Here is a 16,028-nt window from a genome sequence, read left to right as displayed (position 1 = left end):
AAGCTCAAATATATGATCTGTGGTGTCATGTGACAAAACATAGTTTACTATGCTGCATACATTTAAATTCTGTTCATCTCACAGCAGTTTGACAAGACCTATGTCGTTGTTGAATTGGTAGACCCGCCCCCTCATAAGTTTATACCCCCTGGTCATTGATCATTGGATCAAGTTAGAATTTTTTATGTTGTGTTGTTTCAAAATATCCAAACCCCCTTTTTAAGACGCAATTCGATAAAAATTGTGTTTTTGGTGTTTGTAATATTATCTTGTGGCATTTTTCTGATGAGGGAAGACATGTATAATGAAAAATATCATTTAAAGACCGCTACGAACACTTTGACAACAAATGAAACAAACATGGTTGGAGTGGGACGGCTGCATAAATAATCAACAATTGTCTTTTGTTTTTCCGACTTTCACAGATAAAACGAATTAGAAGAACTGACAATGACAACAACAAAGAAAAACGACTGCATCACAGCAATAGCTGCGTTTTCTTTGCGAGATTGCGCAAATTGGGTTTTCCATACTAAATTCACCTAATGGAAACACGACAAATTTGGAAAAACTCGCATTTATCGAAAATACGTTTTTGTACTTGGAGGAGGTGGTTTTTCAGGCGTAACAACCGGAGGTAATGCACTTCATGGTCGAAACTGGCGGCCACCAGACAGCGTCACACAGATCATCAAGAGTTGGGCGTGTCATGAGGAATTGTTGGATCCACAGCTCCTTTGTCAAATCACCAACCACCATTTCCCAAAACGGCTTCATCCGTAGCCCCTCCCACGTGTAAGGAGCTCGCCGCTCCACGGCCGTTAGAAGACGCCTACGTCTCCTTTGATGGATGATGATGAGCGCTAGAGCCGTGGCAGAAATTTGAACGTCTAAGCTGTCAATCAAAGCATTGTTCACATCCGTCACCGTGTTTCTGAACGACTTATCGCGTGAGTTGGTTTGCGTTTATTCACATAATTAGGCTTTAACGGAAACCGTGTGATTGTGAAATTGTGTTTTGTGCATATGTGTGATGGAACCACAGACACAAATGCTTCTGTTCCTTTGCTGCATTTACTACACGAAGACCAGTAAATCCATCAGGAAAGGCTCTGTTTAATTTTATTCTTTACTCTAATACTACAAACCTGAGTCATTTCAGATTTAAAAACAACATCACTATTACAGTAATATTTACAATTGTATTTAATTTGCAAAGAACCTAAACAGTATGTGACATAAATGTCGTTTTTAGTGTAGGGAAAGTGAATTTTATTGAAGTCTTTAGCGGTTAAATGTGTTTCTTTGAGTCTGCAGGATAAGGAAATGCATGAAAGGCTTTAGATTTAATTTGAAATTATTCATATAAATTATGTTTTAGTTTTTTTTCTTGTTGTTTATTCTTAATCCACCTCATGTTAAAACTTCCCCTCTTCCCTGGATTAGACGTGTCGAACCCGCTCTTCTGTCTCAACGCTTTTCTTCAGCTGATGTAACCTGAGATGCAGAAGAGGAGGGAGTGGAGGGTTCAGGGTGATAATGAAAGGGTGAAGGATGGAGAGAAAGGGCAGAACAGCTAGGACACGGAGTGAATAAGTGCGAAGTCTGACAATCCGCGAAGAAAATGAGAGTATGAAAAGGAAGAATGAGGTTACAAGGTAATAAGAAGGTGAAGAAGAGACGGGTGATGGAAAGTAAATTAAATGAAAAGACCCTTGGGAGCTAAGACGAAAGCGACATTCGGGCTGCTCTTGTACCTTTATTAAAAATCACACGTGGAGTCCACCTCTGATACGAGGAACGATGCCATTGGATTGGGGGTTTATTGTTAAATCAGTCGGGTTCGCTGCAGTGTTATCAGCTCGATCAAACTCCACTTCGTTGCTTCACATATGGTGGAAGGCTGGATTCTTCTGTTATTGCAGCCTCAGAGGCCTTTTCTCATCATAGTTACAAAACTTTTGTTTTTTTTCCCTGAAAGTTTTTCGTGACACTCTCCTTCCCGATTAGAAGTTATTTTTTTTAAACCTTTTCTCGTTTTCACTTGAGTATGAACATTTTGGTTGAAAGGCAGGTGAACGTAGAAGTTTCCAGGAGGGGTAGCACTTCCTGTTTGAAAGCAAAAACACATGGAGCCAGGTCAGTTCACCAACCAAACAGCAGGTGGCTTGGAAGTCTGTTCCCATTCACTTCAATGTAAAACAGTCCAACTTTACAATAGAAATAACCACGCTCACAGTCTTCCCTGTCATAAACTTCTATGAATTGAAGACAACTGTTCTGGGTGGACATTTCTTTAATTTTTATTTTTGGGGCGTGGCTTTTTTGTTCTTAAACTGTGACCATTGATAGTACACAACAACTGGACGTCATCCATACAAAAACGTTTACTTCTGGCTCCATCCAAATGAAGTCAATTCAGTCGCCATTGTTTTTCGCCATACGGATGCCGCCAAGTTGAATTCAGAAATCCTGCGTAGCCAGTGATTAGTCCGAGTTGATCTGACTCAATGTTTCTATGGCAACCACGTTCACCAGTCAGGAGTAAACTTGTTGGAAGGCCGCACCCCTACCACTTGAAAGCGTACCACACAAAATCTGTCAAATTTTATGGAACATTGGACGTAAGGACCAGCAGGCTCCACCTACTTTTATTGAGACATCCAAATAGCCAGTTTATAACTTGAAAAGCTTGAACTACTGAAAAAATGGGAAAAAATGAGAATTATCAGTCGCAAGGATAAAATGCTAACATGAATAAGCTGTTTACCATTACGAAAATCTGCTGGATGGATTATTTAAAGGGAAATTTTTTTTTTTTTTTTTCTCAAACAGATGGATAAATGTACAGTATATGTTGAACAGTTAGATTATGAAAATTAGGAAATGTTTTGGACAATTCAGCCTTATTTATCAACACTTGATATAACTCCAAAATGTACTTTCCTGACATGAAAAAGAATTAACTTTAAAAAAGTCTATCAATTCAAAAAGTTCTAAAATTTGACACAGTGGAACACAGACATCATTCGATGTTTGTATTAAAGTCCAAGCAGCCCATAAAGACTTGTTAGATCATAAAGAAGCTATTTTTATGCCATAATCATGCATTGCTGCTGTAGTTGCAGCAAAACTCCCTTAATTTTACCAAACTAAATTTATATATTGTCAGTTAATTGCAAAAACACGATATGAGTGGAACACAAGGTTTTCGGTTTTATATAGGTGGCACTGTGCGGCACGCTGAAATCGCCACGCCATCGTAAGGCCCCGTTGGCGCTCTTGATGAAAAACAGTACAAACTCTGTCATTTGAATTTCTTAACTCTGTTGATCTGGAGGAATATTGCGGATCCTGGGTGTTTTCTGCCAATCCTAATCCACATCTAACCTGGAAGGAGTGGAAGCTTGGATTCTTTCCTTTGATTTTTTTCGACTCATTTTTGTGGCTGCGATAACACTGAAAACAGGTACTGTTGTTGTATTTTGTCCTGAAATCGTTTATTGTCCTTTGATCCCTATAAATCCCTTCAATCGTTGAGTTATGCTTATGGGCATTCATACTTTTGAAGAGTAGTGACTTGGGCCAATTTGTTGGCTAAGGTACCGATGCAGAAATGACACCAAGCATTTGTTTCAAAGGGGTTAAGTAAAAGTCCAGAGTGTGACCAAAAGAGACAACCGAGGCATTTTTCCACCAGCATTCTCCATAATTGGATTTGGACCTGGTGCTGTGTGAGTGCGGGATAGAGAAATGGCTCCCGTTCAACCTCGAGATGATGGATCAGATAAAAGCCGGAGAAAATGACCAATCTCTCCCGGTTCTCCTGCCCCTGTGGGTTTGTCAACACTCCAGAGATCAGTTGAAAAGTTCACAGCAATCTTTATATCACACACAATCAGTCCAGACTGTCATGTTTACCCCTCCACTGGTTAATTGATGCAAAGCAGCTTCTCATTGAAACTTTAATGTCTGTTGTGTTTGGAGAAACAAGGTAATACCTGTATCCAACCGGCTAATTGGTTGGTTTAACCCGCAACCCGACCTTTAATGCTCATTGGCGAGCAGGGAGGCTTGGCTCCTATTGGTAGAGCCTTTAATGACGTGATCGTGGATTTGAGCCCACCAGTCAGAGGGGGCACTCCAAGGCCACTCAACTGGTTAGTCATCTTTTAAAGAACAGACTCGGAAAGAACAAGAAAAAAACCCCACAAAATTTGTCATTAGATCATTTGAAGGAGTAGCATCAAAAAAGTCACTAAACAATAAAGTCAAGAGTTTTTTTTTTTTAAACCTCAGTGAGTCATTCTCCCATCAACTCCTTGTTTTTTATTGTTGGCCGTGCAGTTGTCTCTCTTTTTTTTTGTTTCACGCAGACAATTCACAAAAGTTAGTCTCATACGTCGGGTGTGTGAAATTTGTGGTTTAAACGGCTCAAGTCTGACCAAAATTGACACAACTAATCCTGAGCATCAAGCAGGGAGACATTTGGTCTTTGACCATGGTTTTGAAACCACAACTTACCTGTTTCAGGGCGGACACTCTACCACTAGTACACTGAGTTGCTCAAATTGTCTACTTAAACTCAGGTGAGGGGTTTCAACTGAATGTGTGGCGCTTTAGAGATGAAAATCTTTGAACAGTTGTATCCTTGAATCACCTTCAGTTAAAAACCCAATCTCCTCTTCTGTGGCACAGTTTCATTTCCAGAGCTCCTATTTCCCCACGAACAGTAAGCCCCTTAAATTATTGCACACTGCGTTTGTTTCTTCACCAGAAAAGTCCTAGTTAAAGAGCTGAGATATGGAGATGGTGCTGATCTGCAGCATCAGGACGGATAAAGAAAGCAGCTGTGTGGCGGCTCAATCCTGACTTACTTGGATGTTATGTAACAGTGCATATTGAAGCAATACTTGGATAACAGCGCGGTAATGATCTGCTTTATAGAGTCCTCGGCGGGAAAGTCATATCTGGCTGCTGTGGCCTGCCAAGTTCGAGGGGAAATGAAGGCAAAGTTTTTATTAAAAACCCCTGCAGCTCTTTGTGTCTTCTTCACTTCATAATCCAAGTTTAATGCTGTCAGAGATGCAGCTCAGACTTCTGCTTGATGAAGAGACGCTGCTCCCTGATGCCGATTTAACAAGGCAGCTGATTCAGATGATTCATGGATGTTTGTCGCAATTGAGCGATTCCGATGATCAAGAAAATGTCATTTTATAAAAACCCGGATAAACAAAAACTCCCAAACTTGAGTATCAAAGACACCTGACAGCTTCATCGTCCTCATCTTTATTCATCTCCTATTCTTCCTCGTCTACTCTTTATTATTCTGTAAACCATAATTCTGTCCTTTTAGGAACCCCATAAACTAAAAAGTTGCTCCACCGTATGAGGGGCCGTATAAGACATTATTTATTCTGAACCATTCACATTCATACATTCTTGCTCTCACAGTCATATATACTCTCTTTCGCATACATATATTCTCACTTGCACATCCATATATTCTCTCTCTCGCATGCATATATATTACTTTACACATACATACATTCTCACATTGTCACTCTTAAAAAAGAATGTATGTATGTGAAAGACAAGTATATATGAACGTGTGAGGAAGAGTTTATATGTGTGTGTGAGAGAGGAGTATGCATGAAACGGAAGTGACTTTGGATGAAAAGGAAGGCACTTTGAATGAAAAGGAAGGCACTTTGCATGAAACGGAAGGCAGATGATTTCTCGTGCTCTGATTGGACGAGAGGCCGCCACCTCCCATTTTGAACAGACGCTAACACGAACCAATAAGAAGGCCATCGGAACCTTAAGAAATATTTTATCTTCACCTCAAGTGGTCACAAATCTGTCTGCATCTCTAGAGACACAAAGGAATGTCTCAAATACCAATAATGGTAATAGAAGTGCCACCGAAACAGAAAATCCGTATCCACCTTATTCCTAGCCCCCATGAGCCTTTGCGTGAATTATGGGCGACACTTCCTGTAGACGCTGGAACACGCATTTACATTAAAACAAATTCCTCTTGTTTTCGATCCATAACTACATATAAATGTGGGAAAACCAGCTGTCATTTCTTAAAAAAGGCAACGGTGAGGTGGAGATGAAATATTTGTTAAGGTTCCGATGGCTGCAGGACCCCCGTGGCTACTTGATGCCGGTTCGTTTTTTTTTTTAAATAAACTTTATTAACAATATCTTGCACATACAAAATACCAAACACAAAACTCCACTGTGTGCAAAATACAATCTTCACGTTCGCCATGAGAATGAACAAAAAAACATAATGATAACCATGTAAAACAGGTTATGCAAAAAGAAAACAAAAATAATAAGGCAAAGGAATCTGTTAAAGTTTCAGGAGAGACCATGTTTCAACTGTTCTGACAGCTTTTTTGTTAGTGGAAGATTTAATACTGTTCACATACAAAACCATTTCTTTCTGAAAAACATAAAACACGTTTTTTTTGTTTGCATATTTACACTTGTGTATAAAGTATTTAGCCATAATTATAAGTAAATTAACTACATATATTTTTTCTGCATTAAGTCTTTCTTGTGTAAAATATCCAAAAATAATATGCTCGTAAAATAATCTATAATCTTCACATAGATGAGTTCTTATAAAATGTATCACATCTTTCCAAAATAGTTGAGTGAAAGAGCAAAACCAAAAAAGATGAGGCACAGTTTCTGGTGAGGAATGACAGAATGAACAGTTTATGTCCAGATCTTTTTTAAACTTAGTAAAGAAATGTTTCACTGGATAAAATTTGTGAAGAATTTTGAAAGAAATTTCTCTGATTTTATTGGTGATGAAATACTTTTGTGGCAGGGTCCAAACCTTTTCCCACTGAATTCTACATCCAAAGCTGTTCCAGTATGAGATAACATACGGTTTTGTGGCAATCTCATTTTGAAACAGAGAACGGATACTTTGATTATTTCTGCTAGCTGAAAAACATACCTTTCCACAGCACAAGTCTGTTAATTTGGGATTTCTTGCTGGTTCATGTTAGCGTCTGCACTGTAATCCCTAGCGAGTTGACTGAACTTAAAAATTATTGTGTAACAGATTACGCAACAGTTAAGTTATATTATTTAAACTTTTAAGTTAACATTTATTAAAATTCATATTGTCAGTTGGCTTACATTTGTATTATTTCATATAAAAAATATTAAGATTCCTCAACTTATAAAAGAGAGATTATTTACTTAAAGTTTTTAATATTTTCCAACTAAAAAACGCTTTAACTAACTATATTTTTATATTACTCAACTCATAAAATATGTAAAATTCACTCAAATGCTTTATAAATTCTTTAACTCATTAAATGTGTAGCATTGAAAATATTTAAAATTCTTCAGCTTAAAATGTATTCTAAACAGAGATATTGATACTGCCCCACTACATTTTAAAGGCTAACATTGATAAAAACCAACAAACGTGAAGGCCACACAATAGTGATTGCATAATACACTTTTTTTAATTGCTCTTTAAAAAAAAGCACAAATATCAAGAGGATGAAGAAACAATAAGTGCAATAAAACTGCATTATAAGAGTGCCACACAACATATTGACAAAAAGAGTTGGTTTTGTATTGTACGGCAGAAAAAGCAAATGATCACAACAAAACACATTAGTTACATAACACTTAAACCAACAAATAGTCCATTCTGGAAGACTCACTCAACGAAACATTCTTCAGCGTCAATAAATGTCCTTTCAGTGGTTTGCTGTCCTCAAGGTTCAAGACAGCATTCTGAATAAATATGAAGGCAAGTTCAAGTTTTTTGGGGTGCTGTAGGTCCAGAGCATAGATGTCCCCGAAGAGTTAGAAGAGATTAGTCAGCCAGATGTGTGGGACCACTGACGGCAGCATCAGGAGCGTCACCACGACAACTGAGAAGATACCCACAGCAGTGTCTGTGAGGTCTGGTATTCTGGAAAATACAAAACAAAAAACACAGATGAGTTCAGACCCTCAAAGATATTCATCACACTAATGTCCAAAACTGACATTACTGCCATCTGTCAATGGGAATCTTTTCATGCTAACATTCTGTTAGCTTTTAATCAACTGGCTATGATGTTTTAAGGACCAACTCCGATTAAAATTGTGTTTTTAAAAAGTTCTTTAGCATTTTTCTGAAGGACATTTATAAAATAATTTAAGACTAAAGCTTCATTTTTCTTTATTCAAATAATGATGGATCAGGAGCAGAAAAAGGTAAACGAAAATGTTCCCACTCCTTCCAATCAGGAGTCCCTGATGTTCGTCTCATCTTCCATCTCATTTTTAAAACCATTTAAAAATATCACTCAGTTTACAAACTACAAACAATTGCCCTATTTATTATGTCACTCAATAAAATCTCAATCAATATTAAAGGATTAGTGAAAACCATTGACAGGGAGTCGTTTGCACTTACTGTACAGGTCTTGAAGAAGTTGGAGGCATCTTCATGCAGATAAACAGGAAGTGCAAGGAGGACAAGTGCCCGTCTCATGTTCACGTCACGCTGGTCCTAAAAGAATAAAAAGAAATATCCATTACCTTTGAAGCAAATGCAGAGCAAACACTTCCAATATTTATTTAAGGAACTTTAAGAAATAATAAAATGATACCTTTTCTAGATGTCTATTTCTAGTGAGAGTACAATAGTGTTCATGGCATGATCCACTTCAGGTCAAAGACCCAAAGTCATTTTTAAGGCAAGTTACACCTTGGCTTCTTACAGCTGTTATCCGTTTTTGAATTATGCACATTAGAAATTCACCTGGAGGTCATAAATCCTAACCAAGCTGGCCAGTTCCTGTCTGTTTTGGTGGACTTAGTCTCAGAAAAGGGCAGCTTTAAGTTACACAAACATGTAAAAACTGCACAATTTCCTCTGACTGCATCTACTCTACATAAATCCATTTCAGATCTTGACAGATGAGTTTTCATGGTTTCAAATGATGGAATGGTGCTAATGCAACATCATTTTATTATTGTAATATACTGTCATAAAGACATGACAATATTCCAAAGTGTTTCCACATACATGGCAGTGGAAACACTTTGGAATATTTGCTATGTAGTACTGCAGTATTATATGTAGTACTGCATAGTGCCAAAGTAACAGAACACAACTTGCACCTCCATTCCATTGTGCCACCTTCAGCCTGCAATCTAAATATGTTTAGTTCAAATGTAAATAATTTCAGCTCTATTTAGACCTTTGGCTAGTTAAAATGTGCATAAATGTTTCCATGCTGCCGTATAAATCTAATAATGGTAATAGTTCAGGATGAATATATTAAATAAGTATAAAACTCACCCACTGACACCTCTTTTCTGGTGAAATGGTGACTTTCTGGTGAACTTTCTGAAGTTCAGTTTCTGAAGTTCAGTATCTGAAAAAGTCCAAAAGAGATTTTTCAATGTTAAAAAATGTTTCAATTATATTCTGATCAAAAAACATTTATTGCACTACACAACCTATTGCATTTTTTGTTTTTTTAAAATAGCTCTAGACAAATAACTGAGACAAGTTACCTGGCTGGCCTTGGCGTCTACCTGAGGTGAAACACTGAACACTCTGTAGTTCGGTACCTGAACACAACACGAGCACGTTGATTAATTTATTTTTACAAAAACCTTTTTTTATAACGGAGATCAGTGATTTATAAAAGCTTAAAGCTGCATTCAAAACCCAATGCTTCCATGTAGCAACCAGGCTTAAAACTGTTGGCGGTAGCTCCTCCCACACAACCGTTAGAGGCTTTGAGTGACATTTTTGGACAAATGTCCAGCAGCAAACTTTAGCCACAGACAGAGGCCTCCAACGCGAATTTCACACGCGGATCATGTTTAGTGTGATTGCAGCATAACAGATCATTTCTACCTCTGAAAAAAAAAAAACCTCATCACTGTCGTAACTTACGGGCAGAAATGCATTTTGGGTTTGGCTCGCCATACGTCTGCTATGACAAACTAATCATGTATACATTGCCACATTAAGCTCTAAAACAATCATAACACACATATGTTTAAACAACAGTAAACCACATTTACGGTAGTATAAGAGCATTTGTAAAGCATTCATTCAAAATAAACCATGAACGATACTTACCAAATTAAATCAGGGCTGAAGACAAGACGGCACCATCAGCGATGAGGCGGATGAAAAAAAAAACCCGAGGTTGGGGCGTCTTGAAGCGGGACGAAATCGCAACGCTTTGCAGAAAAATAAAATGCTCGACTTTCAATTTCAAACGTCGCATACTCGCATTCGGCAAATCCAACATGGCCACCTGAGCTAACGTAGAGAAAACGAAAGACCCTCCCACCAGTACGTGATGACGTCATGACGCTACTTCAGGGATCTTAAAATTTTTGAGTGCTAGATACAAATAAGCTTTAAAATATTTAGCACTGTTAAGTTAAATTTGAAAAAATCTTGATAGAGCTTAATACTTTATAGTTGAATCAACTACAAAATGACATTTAAGTTGTGTAACCTTAATAGTTATGAGTCAGTACAAGTGATAGGGTTTAGAGTGTGTTCAAAATGGGAGGTGGCGGCCTCTCGTCCAAATCAGAGCACGAGAAATCATCTGCCTTCCGTTTCATGCAAAGTGCCTTCCTTTTCATTCAAAGTGCCTTCCTTTTCATCCAAAGTAACTTCCGTTTCATGCATACTCCTCTCTCACACACACATATAAACTCTTCCTCACACGTTCATATATACTTGTCTTTCACATACATACATTCTTTTTTAAGAGTGACAATGAGAGTGAGAATGTATGTATGTGTAAAGTAATATATATGCATGCGAGAGAGAGAATATATGAATGTGCAAGTGAGAATATATGTATGCGAAAGAGAGTATATATGACTGTGAGAGCAAGAATGTATGAATGTGAGAGAGAGAATATATGGATGCGTAAGAGAATATATGTATGCGAAAGAGAGTATATATGACTGTGAGAGCAAGAATGTATGAATGTGAATGGTTCAGAATAAATAATGTCTTATACGGCCCCTCATACCACCGTCTAACGTTCCCATTGAATAAAATGGCTTTTATGATCTGTTTGTGTAATCAACATTTAAAGAAGGCTTGTTAGAACCGGACACATACTGGAAAATGAAAGCACTTTTCCGACCCAGTGTCTGTGTAACCCTTGTGCTATCTTAGATGACCCCGCCCTTCCATTGACGTGTTCTCCCTACCATGACAAAGGTGAATAAAGGTGGAAAGATTTCATGTAATCCATGGACACCAGTGAGGTTCACAAATCATTGAAGAAAAAAGGTTCAGAGCACTGTCTAGTGGGTCTAGATGACCCAACTCCCAATGTTAAAGTGCCTAGGATAGCACAAGGGTTAAAGCTGCTGATACAGCCTCTCTGTGTCAGTATCAGTTTTTATATTTCTAAAAATGCAGCTTACAGAGCACCGTTCAGTAAACGTTTCATTTATTTTGGTAACTTTAAGGCGTTAAAACAGCACTGCACTGCCACCTATTGAATGGTGTGTGACACGGCAGCATTTGCAATTGAGAACGAAAGGGCAGACAGGAAGAAAACTGACTGACATCCACATTTCAGGACTGCATGGTCTGAACATTGACTGGATCTCAGAAGTTGACAGTGGCTGATAGCTCCAAAAAAGACAAAATCACATAGACTTTTATAGAGAGAAAAACGGCTGTTACTCAGTCATTCTATTGGTCAGAATAACCGTTCTAGCTCTGATACCTTTTTTTGACATGTTCTTGATAATCCTCTTTTTTTGTAGATCAAGTTATTCAAGCTATAAACTGACCAATCAGATTCCTCAATAAAAGTACTCACGCACAACGTTAAAAATGTTTGACAGATTTTGTGTAGCCTGCTTCTCAGTGGTAGGGGTGTGGGCTTCCAACAAGCTCACACCTGATTGGCCAGAGTAGTGTCATATAAAAACATTGACCCAGACAAACTCGGACCAATCACTGGAAACTGACGACACCTGGTTCTAATAAGGCGTCGTCCTTATTGCGAAAAAATAGCGACTGAATTGAGTTAATTTTGCTGGAGCCATTTTCTGTGTGTGACGTCACACTCATTCGGTCCAGTTCTCAGATACAGTCAATAGACATAGTTTAGCTTAAAAGCCACACCCCATTTCTGCAGTTTTGATTTTTAAATATTAAAAAAAGCTATAATACTTAGCTCGTAGCTTTTAGCATCACATCCGGATGTGAGCAATATCCCAAAGTGCACCTCGACCAATCACTGTGTCCCTGTAACTGAAGTGTAACAACAAGACCAATGATTGGCTGTTCAAAATGCATCTTGGGTATGCGTGATGCATGACGGGATATTGCTCACATCCATGTTTGTGATGCTATGAGCTAAGTCCGGTAGGCGAAGCAGCCAGCCTAATCTTATGATGTTTTTCTCATTTTTGTAGATCGATCATTCTTGCTTTTATTTTTACCCCTCTTGAATGCTATTAGAGACACGGAAGTAGTGGCAGAAAGCGGCTTTTGCAGCAAGATGGACGGCGAGCGTACCAGGATGTGAATGAACGTGATTACCGATGCTTTTTAAAATAAATAATTCTGATCTCTAAACATCTGTGTCTTCAATGCAATGGAATGAGACACACACAGACAGAAATGTGAAGGTATCTGCTGTAAATCTATGAGGTAAATAACAGGATAAATGATCGGCTAGTTAGCAGGTAGCCTACTAGCCTTCGAATGTAAAGCGACTATTAAAGAGTATGTTATTAAAAGACAAGTCCTGAATATTATTATTCCTATTCGACCCTAAAGTACAATATCTGCTGGCTGTCTGTCTACCGGCCAGCCAGCTGCCCGAGTGCCGGCATGACAAGCGAAAGAGCTCCGCGGCGAAGCTAGGAGCTATGTCCGGTGAATCGTATGGCAAAGCAGCCTAGGTATCATAAATCTTATATTTTTTTTATATTCATTGAGACAATAATAAATTGATCATTCTTGTTTTCCTTTTTCCTTTTTTGAACGAATGTGGGTCACAGAGACACGGAAGTTACCGCTGGAAGCGGCTTTTGCGGCCGAACGGAGAGCATATCCGTGTTTATGAATGATTTACGAATAATTATTGCGTTCGCAGGAATTAATTATTTCGTTTGCACAGGTTAATCATTTCGAGGGAACAAACTATTATCTTGTGGGAACAGAATAGTATTTTGTGTGAACAAGATATTTATTTTGTGGGAACAAGATATATTTTAATTTTTTAATGTCAGGACACGGGCTCCGTAGAAATATAAGCTCTTTTTGTGATAGAAAAACCTGTCCAACCCAAAAGGCCTTCAGTCCTCATCTGTTTGCTCAGTTGTTGGACAGGTAAGATGGTAGATGATTGTTCTTTGGTATGTTTCCTTGACATACAAGTTCTTTCCTTATAACTTAACATATTAATAAAGTTATTGTTTTAAACAAAAATGTTGCAGTGAAATGGAAAGGTTTGTTTTTTTCTTTTGCTATTTATGACATTTCTTCATCGCAGTATTGATCAGTAATATTGTACATGTAAGAGTTCATGTTAAGGACCCCCCCCCCCCCCACTCCCCAATGTACTTTAAATATGTGCTTTTTTTGTGTGTGTTGCTGTTTTTGTACTAAAAAAATCCCTTCTTGTTTGTTTCTTTTAAACCATCATCTTTTTGTCGTTAAGATAAGACGTTGGGGTTTTTCGTGACGTCCTAAACTCAGAGGTGGTCGGATGTTCCACAGCTGTTCCCTGTGAAGCAGCAGCACTGTCTCTCGCGGTTGGATGTTTGCTCTCCATCTGTAGGTTTGAGCACGGTCCGGCGTCTCTGATGGATAAGGATCTTGGCGTGTTGGCTCAGCCCTGCGTGGTTCATTAAAGGCTGCTACTCCGCTGCAGTTTTCCTGCAGGCCTCTGCGCTTCCTGCAGCGCTTTATCTCAGCATCGCAGCAGCTATAATAGCTCTGGACAAAGCGAGCCAGGACCCAGTCAAAACATTCCTACTGTACATGTGTGTGTGTGTGTGTGTGTGTATGTGCGCATCCACAATAACCTTGTTTAACCTCAGTAAGACACACTGCTCCTTTTTGCCGGAGCTTAATTCCACGTCTGCAGCCTCACCTTGTCATCTTATCTGCCCTTTGCTATCTCGTGTACACACACACACATGCATGTCCGCACGCACACACACACATGCACACACACGCGCACACACAGTCTTATTCACACCCGTGCCGTGCTGCAATCAGCTCTTCATATTGTAACAAGAGATTAGCACTGCTCAGCTAAAAATCACAATCTGGGCTGTCAGATAGCAGAGCGAGGACGAGCGGGGTGAAACTCACACGTGCACACACACGTGCACACCCCAGACTGTAAAACAGGAAGAGGTCTACCTGCTTCTGCTGTCACAAACCCCTTCATAATCAAAGATTGCAGCAGCTTTTGGAGGTAGCGGCTGCTGCCTGACCCGCTGTGCTTCTCTGCTGGGGGTGTGAGGATCAGAGGCCCTTTAAGCCCCCCACTCGGAGCGGCACTAAACATCCAGACTGTAAAAGTCTCTTCCACTCAGGCGTTTTCCCGTTTTAGAGAGCTGGAAACGTGGAGAAACGGTTTCTTCTTCTTCGTCTTCTGACAGCACAGACTGTAGCAGCGGAGCGTTGACTCCAGGGCTGGCTCAGCATCTGCATCCTGAAGAAAAAGAAAAAGAGGATTTCTGCAGCTTGTATCTGTGGGATCTTGAAAAATGAAACCTTCCTCACTAAGAGCTCGACAATTCAGTGAAATCGGACACATCCTGCTTTTGTGCACTTTTGGGAATGTTTTTGGGGAGAACACACCAGCAGGCAGCTAGAGGAATGACCATCAGATTCCCATCTTCCTCCAGAGTCGTGTGTGTTTGTAACATGAAGCGTAAAGCCTGGACAGAAGTTTAGGATGTAGCGTATGCCGCTGTGTCTCCATCGGACACGTACCCCCCCCCCCCGCATTTCAAACAGGAAGTATCTGCTGGTCCCAAAAAGCCAAAATCCCATAGACTTCTATAGAGAAATACACAGATGTTACTCAGTCATTCTATTGGTCAGTCCTTCTTGCCCTGATATCTTTTTAAACATCTTGATAATCCTCTTTTTTCCCCCATTAAATTTGTCTGTAGTTCAAGTTATTCAAGTTATAAATTAGACAATCAGATGCCTCAATAGAGTAGGTGGAGCCTACTGACCCTCATAATCCAACGTTCAAAACGATAGACATTGGGTAGGGGTGTGGCCTTCCAACAAGCTCACTCCTGATTGGCCAGAGTGGTTACCATAGAAACAATGACTCTGACTATAGACTCGTATTTCACTGGACAAAGTGGTTGTGACGTCTTCTATTCTCAAATACATCACTTCTGGCTCCAACGAAATGAAGCCAATACAGTCGCTATTTTCCCGTGACACGGGCACAGCCATTTGGACCCAATCGACAGTAATTGGTTGGTCTCAGTCCCGTTTCTGGGGCAACTACTGTAGACATTTAGGAGTAAGCTTGTTCGAAGTCCACAACCCTTCCACTGAAAGCAACTCGGACTTGAGTAACATCCAATAAAGAAATAAAATAAGGATTAACAAGAAGATGTTAAGGAAAAGGTATCAGAGAATATTTATTCTGACCAATAGAATGACTAAGTAACATCTGCCTGTTTCTCTATAGAACTCTATGGGATTTTGGCTTCTTGGTGCCAGCAGGTACTTACTGCTTGATACGCCGGGGGGGGGGGTTCAGTATGTCCAGTGATGATACAGACCAACTCTGACATTGTCTGGTTCCAACATGGCGGCGACCGTATCAGGAAAAAATTTTACATTCTTTTCTTTTCTTTTTTCTATTTGACCCCACATACAAAGGATCTCCTTTAGTCAATCAAACAGTCTGATTACCTCTTCCTGTTTCTGATGATTCCCTTTCATTGATGTCTCATTTCGTACCGTTGCCGTTCCATGTTTTAGTTTTGAA

At 39.3% G+C, this 16,028-nt stretch overlaps 1 protein-coding gene and 1 long non-coding RNA gene across 3 annotated transcripts in view; one reads left to right on the top strand and one right to left on the bottom strand.

Moving 5' to 3' along the window:
- Nucleotides 1-16,028, top strand: part of plxnb2a.1 (plexin b2a, tandem duplicate 1) — a 168,940-nt gene that overhangs the window by 84,451 nt on the left and 68,461 nt on the right. The window lies entirely within an intron of this gene.
- On the bottom strand, nucleotides 7,484-10,328 carry LOC144989421 (uncharacterized). Its single transcript, XR_013653573.1, has 5 exons — nucleotides 10,136-10,328; nucleotides 9,559-9,615; nucleotides 9,341-9,416; nucleotides 8,450-8,545; nucleotides 7,484-7,960 (listed from the first exon to the last, which is right to left on the bottom strand). It is a non-coding gene; the product is annotated as an uncharacterized LOC144989421 (long non-coding RNA).

This window comes from Oryzias latipes, chromosome 23 (genome assembly GCF_053564925.1).
Source record: "Oryzias latipes strain Hd-rR chromosome 23, Olatipes_Hd-rR_3.1".
Taxonomy (NCBI): Eukaryota; Metazoa; Chordata; class Actinopteri; order Beloniformes; family Adrianichthyidae; genus Oryzias; species Oryzias latipes.
This window is presented reverse-complemented; position numbering and strand designations above follow the sequence as displayed.